Source organism: Buceros rhinoceros, unplaced genomic scaffold (genome assembly GCF_000710305.1).
Source record: "Buceros rhinoceros silvestris isolate BGI_N320 unplaced genomic scaffold, ASM71030v1 scaffold18363, whole genome shotgun sequence".
NCBI lineage: Eukaryota > Metazoa > Chordata > Aves > Bucerotiformes > Bucerotidae > Buceros > Buceros rhinoceros.
Window position 1 is genome coordinate 142,699 of NW_010405640.1, and position 15,241 is coordinate 157,939.

Here is a 15,241-nt window from a genome sequence, read left to right on the forward strand (position 1 = left end):
ACGACGCTGGTGTCTGCAAATGGCAGAAAGCAATAAGAATCTTGCCAAGTCCAACTCAGCAAATAATTTATAGTGACTTCATAAATAGATTTTCCCTTTTATTTCTTCCTTACAAATTGCTGAGAAAACCCAGAAAATGCTTCCAGGGTATTCTCAAGGATGTTTCTGCATATCATCTGTGGTCTGGAGGGCTTTGGAAATCTTTCTTATGATTCATGCATGTTGGTTTGTTCTAACTGGATGTAGAAATCACGGGAGGTATTTCTGCTCCCCGAGTTCCCTAGGCTGGAATTTTCTCATCAGTACAAATATTTAGTTCAGAAGTATGTGATTAGGGGACTGAGTAAGAGAATCCTTGCTCAATGCCAGTGGGCAGAGTGCCGCTGGACATACACTGCTCTAGGACAGCCAAGGTGCTGGCTTCCAACTCACAGTCTACTTTCCAGGAATATTCTCTCACAGATGCTTGAAATTCTCTGCCTCTCCCAGTGTTTCTACCAGTTAGTGCATTCGTTTGAGTAATTACCGAGAGCAAACACGAGAAGGGTATGAATCCAGACAAAGCCAAATTGGTGTTAAGGTGAAGCAGGTGGTGCAAATTTATTCACGATGTTTGCACAGCTTTTAGTTTGGAAGCAAAAATCTCTCGGGAATCAGAAAGCAGCATACGGCCTAAGGTATCTTAGTTCTTCCCAACTGAATTGCCAGTTGGTAGGACAGCAAAAGGCATCTTTCCCTGCCACATGTATCTTAGCCCTTCAAACCCCTTTTCTTTTGCAGTATGGCATCGCACAAACACCAGTGCATTTACCCCTCAGTCTAAGCTGCATCTCAGTGCTATGTTTTCGGTGCCTCACAACTCTAACTGTGTGAACTTGAAAGGAAGAAGTGACCCCTGCTCCTCGCCCGTGATGCTTTCTGCCTGATTGATGATCCCCCTTGAAGACTCACAGCGGTTTTCCTAGTCTTACATGCGGTGGTACCAGAACTGCACTCTGTTAAAAGCAGGTGGTCTTTAAGCTGTGCTCAGAGGTCTGTAGCTTGTCTACAGCCCCACGTTGCGTTCACGGTGTTTTCAGTGCAAAGCATGGTGATGGGGCTGTGCATAACTGTCTCTGGCAAGCGCTAAGGGTTGCCAGTGGTCTGTGACCACCAGCGTTCGGGAGTCTCCATAATGACACATGAAAGCAGCTTTTGGGAAGGAGCCATCTCAGAGCAGGGTTCAGTGGAGAACTGCATCAGTGGTGGGACCGTGCGAAAGGGAGCTCTTGGTTTGCTTCGGTACCACGTCTATAGGGAGGAGGGGTGGGGATGGGAGCAGGGGAAGAGCTGTGACCTTTGAAAACCCATAGTGCCTACCACTGCAAACGGAACGCTGTATTGTATTGTATTATACGTGATTACCATGTAAATAAAGTACAATAAATGTGGTGTTCGTTAGGATTTTGATACAAGTCAAATGCAGCCTGCAGAAATGTTCTTTTCCCTGCTGTATGTACTTATATCACATTCCAGGCATGGGGACATTTGGGGTCGTGTGAGCTAGAAATGCCTAAATGACATGAGATGGGAATGTTTGCAATACATGTTAAATTTCCTTTTGTCCTGGATAGATGAGATCCAAGCACCGTACGAAAACCATCCAAAGTGAAGAGAGTGGGGGCAGCTCTTGACTTGACGTGGTTTGTGAGCAGAAGTGACAGTGCTGCCCAGCCAGTCCTTGGCGATGCTTCTACCACGATGGAGGAAAAGCAAAGTTTTGGTTTGGGTGGTTCCTCTTTGCTTGTTTTCCTGATACAGAAGTTGGTCGGGAGCGTATGCCTTGCCTGTGTAACCTGGTTAGTCTCTACCCTTGAGATCCCTTAGCAGTAGCTACAGCTGAACTAACTTGAGAGCTTAAAAAGTTAAAGCAGATTGGGAAAGAAGTTCTCTTGTTCTTAACCAGGTGGCCCCTCTGTAGCTCTGGCAAATATTGAGGGGCTAATAAAAATAATTACAAACTTACTTTGTTCCTTAACCCACTCCCTTCTCCATCCTCACATTTCTCCAAGGTGTCGTAACAGAATTAACACATTTCAGTGAGGCAGGTCTGCCACTTGCCCTGCAACCCCTAGGTTCTTGGTGAGAGTTTCCTCCAGTCTTCAGTAGTTTAGGAATTCTCTGGCAAGTGTTTGCAGCTGGTATGTGGGTGTAATCTTCCGTTGCTGTATGGAGGGTACTTCCATGTTGACTATCTTGGAGGAACAAGACCACCCAATGCAGTTTGTAACACCTATGGCTCAAAACTCTCCCCTTGCCCAGAGCTCTGGGTAGGGTTCACAATATTGGAGGACTATCTGCGTGTCTCCATACCGGACCAGTTGGTGATGTTTGTCCTTTATACCGTTGCTGTTCGCCATAGTCACCCGGGGCAGAGCAGCATTTGTGGGTGGTTTTATGTGAAGACAGTTCTTCCTGCAGAGGACATCTCCCCAGATGGTCTGTAGCTAAGGCCAGGTGCCTCTCCCCTGACTCGGGCTGTAGGTTAGTCTTTGCCTACAGTGCCCAAGGGAAAGGAGTCCTCAGAAAGGTCTTTGAAGTGTGCTGGTTTGACTGCTGGTAATTTTGCAGATGTTTAGCAGCACTTCCAAAAGAAACCAAAACTTGGTTTGTAAAAGGAAATGTTTCACTGTACAACTGATTAAAAAAAAAAAAAGAAAGAGAAACCACATGCTCGATATATTTTGAGTACTGTGTTCTGTATTTTTGCAGCTTATATTTTCCAGATGAGCAGTTTAGAAATATGTGATGTGAAATACATACTGTAAGTTTGCTGTAAATGATATTAAAAACACTATTTTCATTCTTCTCCTGTCTCATTGGATGATCTCTTTGGTTCTGCCAGCTTGTCTGGCTGGGCTGGTACTCTGTCTCTCCCAGAAGGTTTCCGGTTTCAGGAAGAGCAGAGTTGTGACTTTGGGTTGGAGATTTGATGGTTCAGAGTTCTCTTGAAATGCCAGTGGGGCTGAACGTGTTCCTGTGGGGATGCAGACCTTTCTTCACCAGAAGGGTCCTGGTGAAGAAGTGGTTCTGACGGAGAAGGGAAGGCAGGTTTTTGGAAAGGGAAAGAAGAAGCTTAATTCATGGGTGTAGAAAAGGAGAGGGACAACCAGGATGTCCTGGATGATTGCAGAATGGGGGAACTTGGACCACCTGGAAGACAGTAAGGTGAGGCAGAGCTCAGAAGGAACATGAGTTGAGCAGTTAGGGAAAATGCTGGATGTCTCGATGATGACAAATGTGTCAGTTCAGCTGTGGAGGAAAAAAAAGGGAACTTTTAGCTAAAACAGCAACAGCTCAGTGGCGTGGGTGAGCCCTGCAAAGCACCCTGAGCCCCTGCAGCTGTTTTTGCTCCGAGAGCTGCAGAGGCTTCTCCCTTCGTCTCCATGAAAGTGCCCAGTGCCGCGGGGTCGGGCCAGCAGAGTGGCACGTTCGTGAGAATGTGATGATACCCATTTGCACTTGTTCCAGCCACATTGGTCAGAATAAAAGTAAGCACTTACGTGACCTGTTATTTTTAAATGTTTCAAATCTGTTGAATGAAAAGAATAATTTTCTCCTGAGCTTCTACGAAATTATGCTAAATGAGGCAATTACATTCGAACTGAGTTGAATATTTAGTTATTCCTTGTTTGTTCCATTTTTTAGCCTTCCCTATTCCAAGTCCCTCTCTGGAAGGCCGAGGGCAAAACGAAGATTAAAAGTTAGGGAAAAAAACCCTTCCATTTTACTTGAATTCAACCACTGTTGCTTTGAATTCACTTTCAAACCACAGAAGCTTTTGAGAATGGTTTGGAAGAAGGGAGTGAGGGAGGAAGGCTGGGAAGAAGCTTTTGCTTAATGTCAACAGCAAAGAATCTTTTATTTACTTTGTTTTATTGCTTTCCTTCAGCCTATGTACTGCCAGTGTTGGAGGAAGAAGGGAGTGAGGGAGGAAGGCTGGAAAGAAGCTTTTGCTTAATGTCAACAGCAAAGAATCTTTTATTTACTTTGTTTTATTGCTTTCCTTCAGCCTATGTACTGCCAGTGTTGGAGTCAATGCAGACTCCCTCTGAAGGCATCACTCCTGCATGCTCCACTGGCTGTTCCTTACAGGTCCCCTGCTGTCCCCCATGCTGGGTGTGCACGCTAGCACACATCACACCTGGCTTCTAAGGGCTTCCAAGGGCTTCCCTTCAGCCATCCTAGACCTTGCATTTTGCTGGTACTCCGACAGAACCCTGTTAATTGGGTATTTACCGAGCTGGGTTCTGTTGTGGATGCAGATTATTAACCTTTATGTCACCCAGAAGATATTACACCTGGTAAAGTTAACGTTCGAGACTGGGAGGTTAATGTGGCAGTGCTCAAGCCCTCCGTAATTAGCAGCAGGGCTGCGTGTGTGGCTGTGCTGTGAGCCCTGCTTTAATTAGAAAGGACTCACAGATGGGTCACATCAATAGCATAAGTTTCTTTGCCTCCTTCAGTCCTCTCTGATATGTCTCCTGCTTGCTGTCCCTGGACCTTGGGTAAGTCTTTCTCTTATGTTGCCTGTCCCAGGGAGGGTGTGATCCTGGTCCAGCCTGCTTGTGGTGTTCTGAGCCTGTATTTGGTGTGAGGCAGTGACTAGTGATGAAGTCTGGGGAGCTCCAAATGAGAAGGTTGTGTATCCAGGAATGTGATCAACAGAAGGTTTTATCTCTGCAGCAAGTTTGCTCAGCTCCTGAAGCTTCAGGTGATCGTTATAGTGCCTCCAAATTGAAAGAATTTGTTTTGGTTTTTGTATTTTGGTGTTCCTGTGCTTGCATCCCAGAGCATGCCCTAGGATATGTGCTTCCTGGTGTAAGGATCCTGCAGAGAGCAATCTGGTGGTCAGGAGTGGAAAACACTGGAGGGATAAAGCATGTCATTAGAATTGTGAACTTTTGTACCACAAACCTTATTTGAAAAGCCCTGTTTAGCCAGCCAGAGAAGTTGGGCAGATCCCACATTTTAAGTGTTTATCCCTTGCTTGAGGTTTCCTATCACTCCCGTGACAAATATGGGCCAGGCAGGAGCATGGGTTTGTGCCTTGCAAGTCTAGGAGCTGCCTGTGTTCAGACAGCTGTTCACAGCTTGTTTCCTGGCTGACCCTGGGCAGCCCTGGACCATACTGTCTCCTGACTGCAAATCCATAGAGGTCTTGTAACCAGGACAAAAAGGGTTGTTCTGCAAGAAGCAGCTGCTGCTGATCCATGGCTTTCCCATTTGTAACTCCTGCTGCCCATCCCTCCGCTCTGCCAGGATGCATCCTGGCTCGCTTGACTACTTCAAGGTAGTGAGATCGGACAGGGACTTTCAGCAGGCTGGAGCTTGAAGGCATCTCTTTCAAATCCTGCTTTTAAACAGCAGGTGTGTTCCTGGCAGCCACGTGCTAAATTGTGTTCCTGTGCCTCCAATGCTGAGATAAAGGGCTGAGGCACATGCACGATTTGCAGATCCCTAAAGGTCTTCAAAATGCTACCATGGTACCTACCACTTCGTTATCGTGCTACTAGCGGCCATCGCTGCTTCTGTAAGTGAGCTGAATTTCACCCCATGCCCTGCTCCCAAATGGGCTCGCCTCTGTGCGTGTTGCTCAGTAAGCACAGACGCGCACTGTGAGTCGGCTTTGGTACAGGGTAGGAATAAAGTGCTCAGCACGTCCCTAAGCGGTGCTGTTACCTGTGAGCTGTGCTGCAGGAACACCTCCAGCTCCTGACACTGAATGAACCGTAGCTGAGATGAGTGCGCTGCAAACTTTGACAACAGAAGTTCTGTGATCTACACAAAAGATAACCAGATGGAGGCTGGTAAGTGAGAGGTAGAGGGAGAAACTACTAATCTTTTCAGCTTGCTTGGAAGAGGTGTTACTCATCAAGAACCTGCCTTGGTTTTATGAGTTAACCTTCAGCAGCACAAGGAGGAATCTCAGTCCCTGGGAGGTATCGCCTCCATAATGCGGTGGGTTTCAGCTCCGTCATGACGTGACACTTGTCCTTCCTTTGAGTTGTGCAGACAGTGCAAAAACAAACTGCTATGTACAGCCAGTCCGAATATTCCCCATGAGGAAAGAATGTCATTTCCTCAAAACTATCACTTTTTGTGGGAGTATCTCCATTTCTGCGTCACTTCATTCAAACAAAATCCGGTGAGTTTAAATGATCCAATTCTAACAAGACACTGCGGAGTTTTCTTTGGGAAACTGTAGCTTGAATTCTATCGGCATATAAAATAAACTGGAGTAGTTGGACTTCTATTAAAATAAAATGTTTTGATTGCCTTCAGGCAATCTTTTCTGCTTAACATCAGACTTCTGTGGAAACTTTGAAATTCAGTTTTTCTCTTCTGGTTTGAAACACAAGTGTATATGGACTTCCTGGAATTTTTCAAAGATGCTTCTGCCCACTCCAGACCCCACTGGTAAATAACTTCTAGTACGTGACCAGCCTGGTGGTTACTTGGGACATGGGAGCAGCCCCCACTGCTGTGAGGACATGCACGAGCACACAGTCACCCGAGAGCAGGCCATGCTCTTGCCAGACAGCGTGAGGATGAATCCTGCTCCTAAGCAAGTAAAGGATTATCCATTGTTCAGTTTCCTCTTTCCATTGATCCAGCCTTTGAGAGAAGAACTAATGTATTTAAAAATCGAAGCCAATGGTGCATTTTCCCTGTTAGTTTGAGTCCAGTGTTCATTTTAAAATTGGCTTTGTGTCTGCTTTCTTGCAAATTTTCATCTCCCCCCAGGTGCTCCCAGCAGGATATGGGAAGAAGCTGCCAGCGCTGCCCTGCCAGCGCGATGGTTGAGCTGCGCTTACTCTCAGGCTGGGAGCACCACATTCTGGAGCAGAGCTTGCTCGTGTCCTGCTGCCTTCGAGCACGGGCAGCAAAAGGCTACATAGCTATAGCCTATATTTTTCAGAGCACAGAGGTCCCAGTAGGAAGATCCTTATTTCAGAGGTGAAAGTAGATGAAGGTTTAGAAATCTGGTGTTTTCACTGGCCTCATCAGTAAGGAAAAGCTGCTTGAGAAGCACAAAGTGCAGATAGGGGAGTTTGTTCCCTGTATGAGGTCCATGGGGCTTGCTGGCTGCCACAGTGTTTTTTAGCAGAGCCATTCCCCCACCTCTCAGGCTGTTTAGTCCATTAGTCACCTCCCTGACCTTAAATAGAAGGAATTTCAGGTTTTCATTAAAAGCCTTGAGCCTGGAATGATGACGCTCATCAGAGGTCCCATTTTCACCTTGACGATATGGCCAGAAAGAATAAAAATGTTCTCATTCAGCAAGTAAGGAAAATTTCTACTGAAAGGTGGGAGACAAAAGGGGTGAGAGACAGGCTGGAGAGGAGCCTCAACCTGCTTTTCTCTTAGGGGTGGGGTCTGGGCTTTAACCTGTTATCTCTCCAGCCCTCACTTCACGTGCAAGAAGAAAGGCACTACTAAACTGATGAAATGAATGACTGACATGATGATGTTGTCGAGCAGCCCTTAGAGGACCCTGAATGCTACCCTTGCCCCTAGATTACTTAGGAACACATTTATCTGAAATCCTGGAGACCTCTTTCTTGCAAGCCTTGGGTGTTTACACAGCGGATCTTCTCCATTCAGAACAGGTACTAATTCCCCCTGAAATTGGTGCTCATCCAGTACCAACTCCCACACAACTTCTAAATGCCTCGGGAAAGAAGCAGTGACTTGAAAGACATCTGGATTTCTGGATTAAGCCAGAAGTCACAACCCAGCCTTTGGTGAAATGACATTTCAGCAAAAAGATGTTTGTGGGGTTTTTGGGGTGCTTTGTTTTTTTTTTTTTTCTTTTCCCTGATATTGCAAACCTGCTGCTGAGCCACAAATGCACATAGAGATTAAGCGGATATCGAGCTGCAAACCAAAACCTGCTCATCCCAGGAGCGCATGGTGCAGCTGAAGATGACATTTGAGGGAACTCTCTTTGCCCTTGCGTCATGTCTAATCTGTTTTCACTGTGGGTCATTAAGCCTGGTGTGCTGAGTTTTTTCAAGAGCCATTAGTTTATGGGCTTGTTAACAGAAAGGATCTTGTTACCTTTCAGGGTCTGATTCTCGTTGAACCAGAGATGCCGCAGTGTAATTTTGATGGCAGAGGAGAATCGGGTTAATGGCATTTAGGCTTATCTTTTCAGCAAGTGTTATTTGAGCCGATTCCTTTTTACCTCCTTCCTTTTCCGTGCTCTGTTGTTGCCATCACTGGAATTAGCTACCTGGTATTATTGTAGTTGTATTTAAATGATGTCATCACTTGGGCTAAGGCTTCAGAAACAAGTAAGGCAGCAGCATTTTGGGGGCTGCATTCAGAAGAAGGTGAAAGCGTCTGAAAAATGCATGTGTATTTGGTTTTGCACGTGTCTCCCTATACAAAGCTGCAAATGGGAATACAAGGGTATTTAAAAGCCTGGGGAGACAAAACAAGCTAGAATTTGAAATAGAGCACAGTGTGCCATATGAAAGTGGAGATGTGAGACAACAAAAGGGTACATCAGTTAATTAGTGTGTTTAGTTAATATACTGCTACAGTCAAAACTACTGGCAACGCTGCCTTCCAGGGTGAATGGAGGAATTGTTAGAGGTGTCCCAAAAGGACAGATGTGTTGTGTGGCTTGGGGGTAAAGCTCTGTGTTTCAGCAAGGGTGGGAAAGAATACCCAGAGGAGAGTCTCCAACAGTGTTTGTGCCTTCTGGAAGAGCTGGAGTTTGTGACTAGCTCTTAATCCACTTTATATGTGCTAAATTGGACTTTTCATAAAGCTACGTCTGCTAAAGAAGCTTTTGATGGTTAAAACTCAGAGACATCCTGGCCTGGCATCATTCACCTTCACCTTCTGTCTCTCTTTTCCAGTTTTCTAGTTAAGTGCAAACAAAACTGGAATGTACCAGAAAGAAAAGGTTTGGATTATTTCTGGGGGAAAAGGTGTAAGAACCCACCAGCTGCTTTCATTCATCACCTTTCTCATATGAGGGAGAGAGCAAAGACCTTGCTGATTTCAGTAAGACATTTCTCTTAAAAGGTAACAACCTTTACAGCAGCCTGTGTTCTGATGGGACATTCTTAAGATCTAATGCACCGATATCCAAGACCTTGCCTTTCTTTAGAGAGGTGAAAATGAGTTTTTGCCTTCCAGGAGCTCAGTATAACTAAACAACCTATTGACTTGTCTGCTACAAGGTGTCTGCTTTCTCAAGATGCATTAAATGTGACAGATACTCCTCTAGACCCAGGCAGCGCAGCGTTAACCATGTCTGTGAGCCGCCTCTGCTGCAGGATGCTCTTCCCAGTGCCCAAGCTGACATAAAGGAACAGAGAGGTGCTGTAGCCGCACACGCGCTGGTGAAATAGCTCAAAAATAAATGCTTTCAAGAACAGAATAAATGATTTTGCTCTCATCCATACTCCCTGACATACCATTAACTCTTCAATATTTTTCCTCCCTATGACAGCCCTGAGGAAAAACAAGACAACAGGAGGGTAAGAGAGGTTATTTAAACAAGTATGCCAAGTGGCTTTCAAAAGTAGCTTTTGTTTATTATACATCTGCTGGGATTTTTTGGAACTCTGCGTTCTGTAGAGCAACAGCTTAAAAAAATAATAAAAAAAAAAACCCAAAAAACAAACCACCACGTTGAAATCCTGAGCAGCTCGTCTCTCTGCCAGCTCAGGTTGAACAGAACTGTAAGCCATGATGGAGGAGCTGACTGAAGCGAGATGGTGAGAACAGTTTGGGGTAGAAGTGTAAGGGTGTGTCCAGAATCCTTAGAAATGTCTCTTAGACTTCTTCCAGTGCAGATTTTATTCCATTTTTAACAATTGCTATTGACTGGGCATAAAGGTGTTTTGTATCCAAGCGTTGTTGTCTCATCAGTGTTAGGTCAGACTGGCTTTGGCAGGTGGGTCCTCTGGAGCTCCTGTCCATCCCATACAGGAGGTGCCTCTGGAAGTCAAGACATTTCTGCCCAGAGCTCATAACAGTTCTATGTTAAATATTAATATTAAATATTATAATCTCACTAAGCCTAACTCAAACTCCACTTCTGGAGAAAGCTGTCCTCTCTAAAGGTGGACCGTGCTTCTGCCATTTTGGCCATCCTGCTGGTAGGCTCAGCTGTCTGGGATACCCTGGGGTCCATTGGGTGGTCTGGTCCCAAGCTTGGGCCCCATAGACAAAATCATCAGTGACCTCACCAGCAGAACAAGGTGAGAAGCCCTCCCTGAAGATGCTCCCCAACTTAATAACATGCCCAGTGGAGATCTCATTGCCCACTCACGTCTCTGTTTGTGAAGGCAGGAGTGCACTGCTCTGCAGTAGCAAAGAAATTCCTCTTTAGCTTAAGCAACTTTCTCTTTTCCTTCTTGATTTAATGGCCTCGGTTCAAACACTGCCTCAAGCCTAGACAGGTGGCCATTTCACAGTCACAGTAAATAATTTACATGACAAATTCAGACCTGTCTCCTAGTCTTGTATTATTCATGAATGAACGGGCTTGGTTTTTATGACAATGTTGCTTATTCAAACACGGTCTGAGATGTATCTCAGTCCTTGAGTTTGGTTTCAATTGCATCTGGCTGTTTGCCAGCCTTTCGTTGCTATTTTCTGTTTTGCAAAACGTATTACCTAGATCGTATTACTTCAATTTGCCTCCTGAGGGACTGAAACTTTTATACTCAGCAAAGAGATTTCTTCATGGCTGTATAAGCCCCTTTGTAGGGAAGATTCACTCGAATGCGTGTTCCTGAGCATTTGGCTTTGCACAATTGTTCTGGCAAACAGAAGTATCATTTGCGCAAACATTCATGACAAAGGTCAGAACTATCTCCAAGCAAAGCTCTCAAGCACCTTGTATATAAATCTTCACAATCATCACTGTTATTTCCTCATTTTGATTTGCACAGGTTTCACTGGCAAGGTTTATAGGTGTGAAGGTTTGGCTCCTTGGTGACCTTTGAGCATCCCTAAATCCCATTCATTTTGTTGGAGGTGACGAAGGGTGAAGCTGCAGTTTCCCAGTTACTCGCTGACTTTCTGAGGTGTAGAGATCTTCTTGACAAGACATAAGCCTTGTCACTCAAGCACCTTGCGCTGAAAAAACAGGATTCCCTTCCCAGTCCTTTATACACTTCCAGTTGCCCTTGCTTCCTTAGCCCTTCTCATCTGCAGAATGGGAATAATAATAATAATGCTGCCGCCCTTCCCTGGTACTGTTGCCTTGTCCTATCAGCTCACCCGGGAAATCCTACGAGCCACAGATCCAGCATCATCTTTATGCCCACTCATACAAATGAACCCTCATCCCAGCAATGATAAATAAACATCCAGTACCTACATAACACTAGGCAACTGCGAGAACATCGGGAAGTGAATCCATCCTTTTGCATTAATTTATATGCTGCTGAAATCTCTTATATAGGGGGATAACGGACCCTGACACTCATATGAGCGATTTGCTGCTCGTACACAACTGATTTGCTGCCTCTGTGCTTGATTGAATAATTGATGGTGCTTACTGCTTTCATTCACCCCCTGAAATATAAATGCGTATGAAAATAATTGATATCTGCTTCATCCCCTGAAAATAAGCCCATATAAATTAGTGAGAAATTAAAGATTATATTATCTACTTCTTCTGTGAATGTGCAGTCACAGACCTGAAAAAGTTGAAATCCAAATGAGAAAAATTACTGAGCTTTTGGTTAATGCCCTCTATGTATTCAAAAAAAAAGAAAGAAAAAAGGAAGGGGTGGGATTAATTTGCTTCTAAGATCCCTTTGGATGAAAAGAGTCATGGGTTATTTACGAACATGTTATTTCTCTAGCTGTCATTACTCAAAATTATTGGGGGGAAGGGAAGGTCTTTATTGTCTTTACATTTCTCTCTGTGTTTGAGGAGACTCCAGTTTGTCAGATCTTTGCATTTACTACAGAATTCCTTTAAAAGCTAGAGGAGGATACACCGAGCCCTCTCAGGAGGTGATGAAACTACTGATCTAATTAGGGAAGGATTCAGAGCATTACAGCCTCTTCAGATGACTTCACTTGATGTTGTGGGTGCAGAGATGCTTTTAAAATTCAATCTGTACATCCTTTATATGTGTCTGGTCCACAGACCTCCAAGGAAGCCCCAGGACTCTGCAGAAAGTGGTAGCATCAGCACAGAACTAGCAGAATTTATTGTTTCTGAAGATAGTTTTGTCTTTCATAGGAGACCAAAGGAAATGCCTTGATCATTTACGATTGTGAGCCGTTCTCTGCCATTTCTGCAAAGTGCCAGGTGCTAATTCTGGGGTCCTGGTTTAAAATGCCCTGCAGTGGCATCGGAATGATTTATCTATCTGTACATGTTCATCTTTGTGCTTTTGGGCAGCGAAGCTACTTTGGTTACAATGGTGCAAATTGTTTTTTGGCCTGTGGAGCAACTTTTCAGCAATGGACTAAGAAATTTGGGGTTGAAAGGTTTGCTGAGTAGTTTGGGTCCTTGGACAAAACATTATATGTAAATCCCAAATCCCAGTTGCAAAGGTCAGATAGGGCATCCTATCTGTTTAGGTATTTTGCAGATCTGTCCTGCCATGCAGCTTAGCTGAGTTCAGCAGCACCCTTGGGCTGTGAAGGGTGGAAAGGGCAATGCATGTCAAGCCCAAAAGGTATCCGTAGAGACTCGGAGAATTAGGTCTGGAGCAAAGCTGAGGTGCATTGTTAGCGTCAGTTTGGGATCTTGGAGTTGAATAAATGCAGCAAAAATTTTTGTTTAAAATTTAGATGAATGAACAGAGCTCTGTGGTGCTCCGGGGCTGGAGGAGAAATCATCCCAGGCACTGTCAGACCAGGGAGCGTGGATGATAGCAGGAATAGCCAGAGGGTGTGTGTTAGGAGTGAAGTGCATCTGCAAACTGTGGCAAGTGGATGATTTTGCTCAGAACTTTATATATTCCAGCCTGTGCAATTTCTCTCTTCATACACAGCATGCAAGCAGCAGTCAGCAGGCGTGTGTGTTTGCCCAAGGCCAAATACAGCTCTGCTGTCATCGCTGGCAGTGAGGACTACCTGCCTAATGCGTACCAAACTGTACAGCCCCAAAACCACTGCATTTTCAAGAGCCTTGAGACCTTGCAACACTCCCGTGGATTGAGCACAGGAAATAAAAATCCAATGCTGTATGCAAACATCTTGTGCTTTCTGCCGCTGCTCTGTGAACCAGATTAGGTTCCCCTGCTACCTTATTCATTTTGTGCTCGTTAAAGCTAAATTTAGACATGAAGGCAACTCTTCTCCCCTCTGGGAGAGGTAGTAGGGAGAGTCTTTGTTTCAACAAGTCATGAGGAAACAGAAATAACATCTAGATTTTTCTCTCCTTTGCGATGGAAACGTGCATAGTTCTGCTGAGACAGAGAACAAAACTTGCTTCCAGTTCCCTTCTGCATAGGACACTCGCTGGACACTGGGTCTAAAGAAATTTGTGCGAGTCGTTGTTGAATGATACAGAAAAAGATTTCTTTGACACAAATCACAGGCAGGTAGCAGTGGCAAGAGCTGTTATTTGCACTGGCCATGTCTAGTGGAGTGGTAGCTTGCTGGTGAGTTTGGACCTTGGGCTTATCTCTGGTGTTACCATGGCAGATGGACAGTAGCACACAAATTTCAGCTGAAGGGACTTAAGGCAAAGAGGTTTATTCCCCTCATTGACCTTTAAAGTCAATGGTGTCAGCTTTTTGTGAAACAATAATAGCAGCGTAAAAAACTGCCTTCAGATTCTTTGAGCACAGATTCAAAGAGAGCTGAGCTCAGTGTGCGGTATATGCCCCTCTGCCAGCCATCCAAACTGAGCATCCCCTCAGCTGTGCCTTTGCTAGCAACACAGAGGGGGCAAGGGGGAAGATCTCCGGGCTTTTGGGCAGCCATCATGGTGGTGGGGAACCTCAGAAGGATCTCAGGAATCTGTGTGAATAGATAAATCTGAGCTTCAGTGTAACAGACCATAATGAATCTAAGGGGAAATAATCTGAGCCATCTCTGTGTGGACTGGGCATAGCTGGATTCACTCTTGACAGTTCTCCAATATCATTAGTTCAGTGTGCAGCGGCAGCCAAAAAAAGCTTGCAAAATGTTGGACATCATCAGGAAGGGCTTTGAGAAAAGACATTTTGTCATTTTGTCTCCATATGAGACCTCAGGATACCCCCACATTGGGGTGGGATGCCCCTGGATGGGGGTATAGACTCCAGGTACTTAGCTTTGCCTTGCAACTGCACACAGCTGCTGGGTGCTGCTTTCACGCAGCAAATCAGGGAAAGAATGAGTTAATCATGGCTTTGAGAGAGAGGGCAGCCAAGCCTGGAAAGGATATCAGCATTCACAGAGGCTCTGACCAGGAGACATGGACTGTCACTAGCTGTTAACCCCCAGAAGCTGGAAGAAGCTTGTCCAAAGACAAGCTCTGTGCCTGCATCTGCACGAGATCCCAGAGGCCTGATGGGAAGCTCTGCTCCTTTCCCAAAGGATCCAGGCTGAGTGCCAGACCCTCTGCCACTGCTGAGCCTCATGCGATGCTCCTGTGCCGTGCAGAATTGCAAGCAACAGCTTTTAGGAGCAAAAATGACATGTTTGACCATCATGGGGGGAAAAAATAGTGAGGAGGTCTGTCAGCACTTGATTAATGAAGTGTTTCCCTGTGGAGAGATCTGTGCACAGCTTTCTGCCAGGGACCCTGGCAATGCCAAGAACTAGACATGGGATCAGCACCTCTTCCGGAGCTGAGAAATGCAAATCCAGCAAACAGACAGAGCCAGCTTCACTGATAACTTCCAAGGGCCATGGCACTTATCAGCACGATTTGTTAGGCAGCAGAAGTTAGAGCAAAGAATGTTGTTGAGTGAACAGTGTCTTAAGCTCAGGTTTTAATAATAATATCCAGTTTATTTCACGGCTAGGGTGAGGAGACTAGTGCACACCCCGTCACTCGGCTTGTTCCAGGTGAGCTGGAAGGTGCACACTTTGATGGAGGTGTAGCAACAGATTTACATTTGAAGGCAGCATCTAGAGCCACCTGAGCCTTGTGTCCACCCTCCAGGCAGGGCACAGCAGATCATCTCCCAGCACATCACAGCCTCCAGCCGCGTGTTCTCAATTCACTGGTCACAGTTTCAGTTCACCTTCACCACAAGGTTGAAAATTTCCG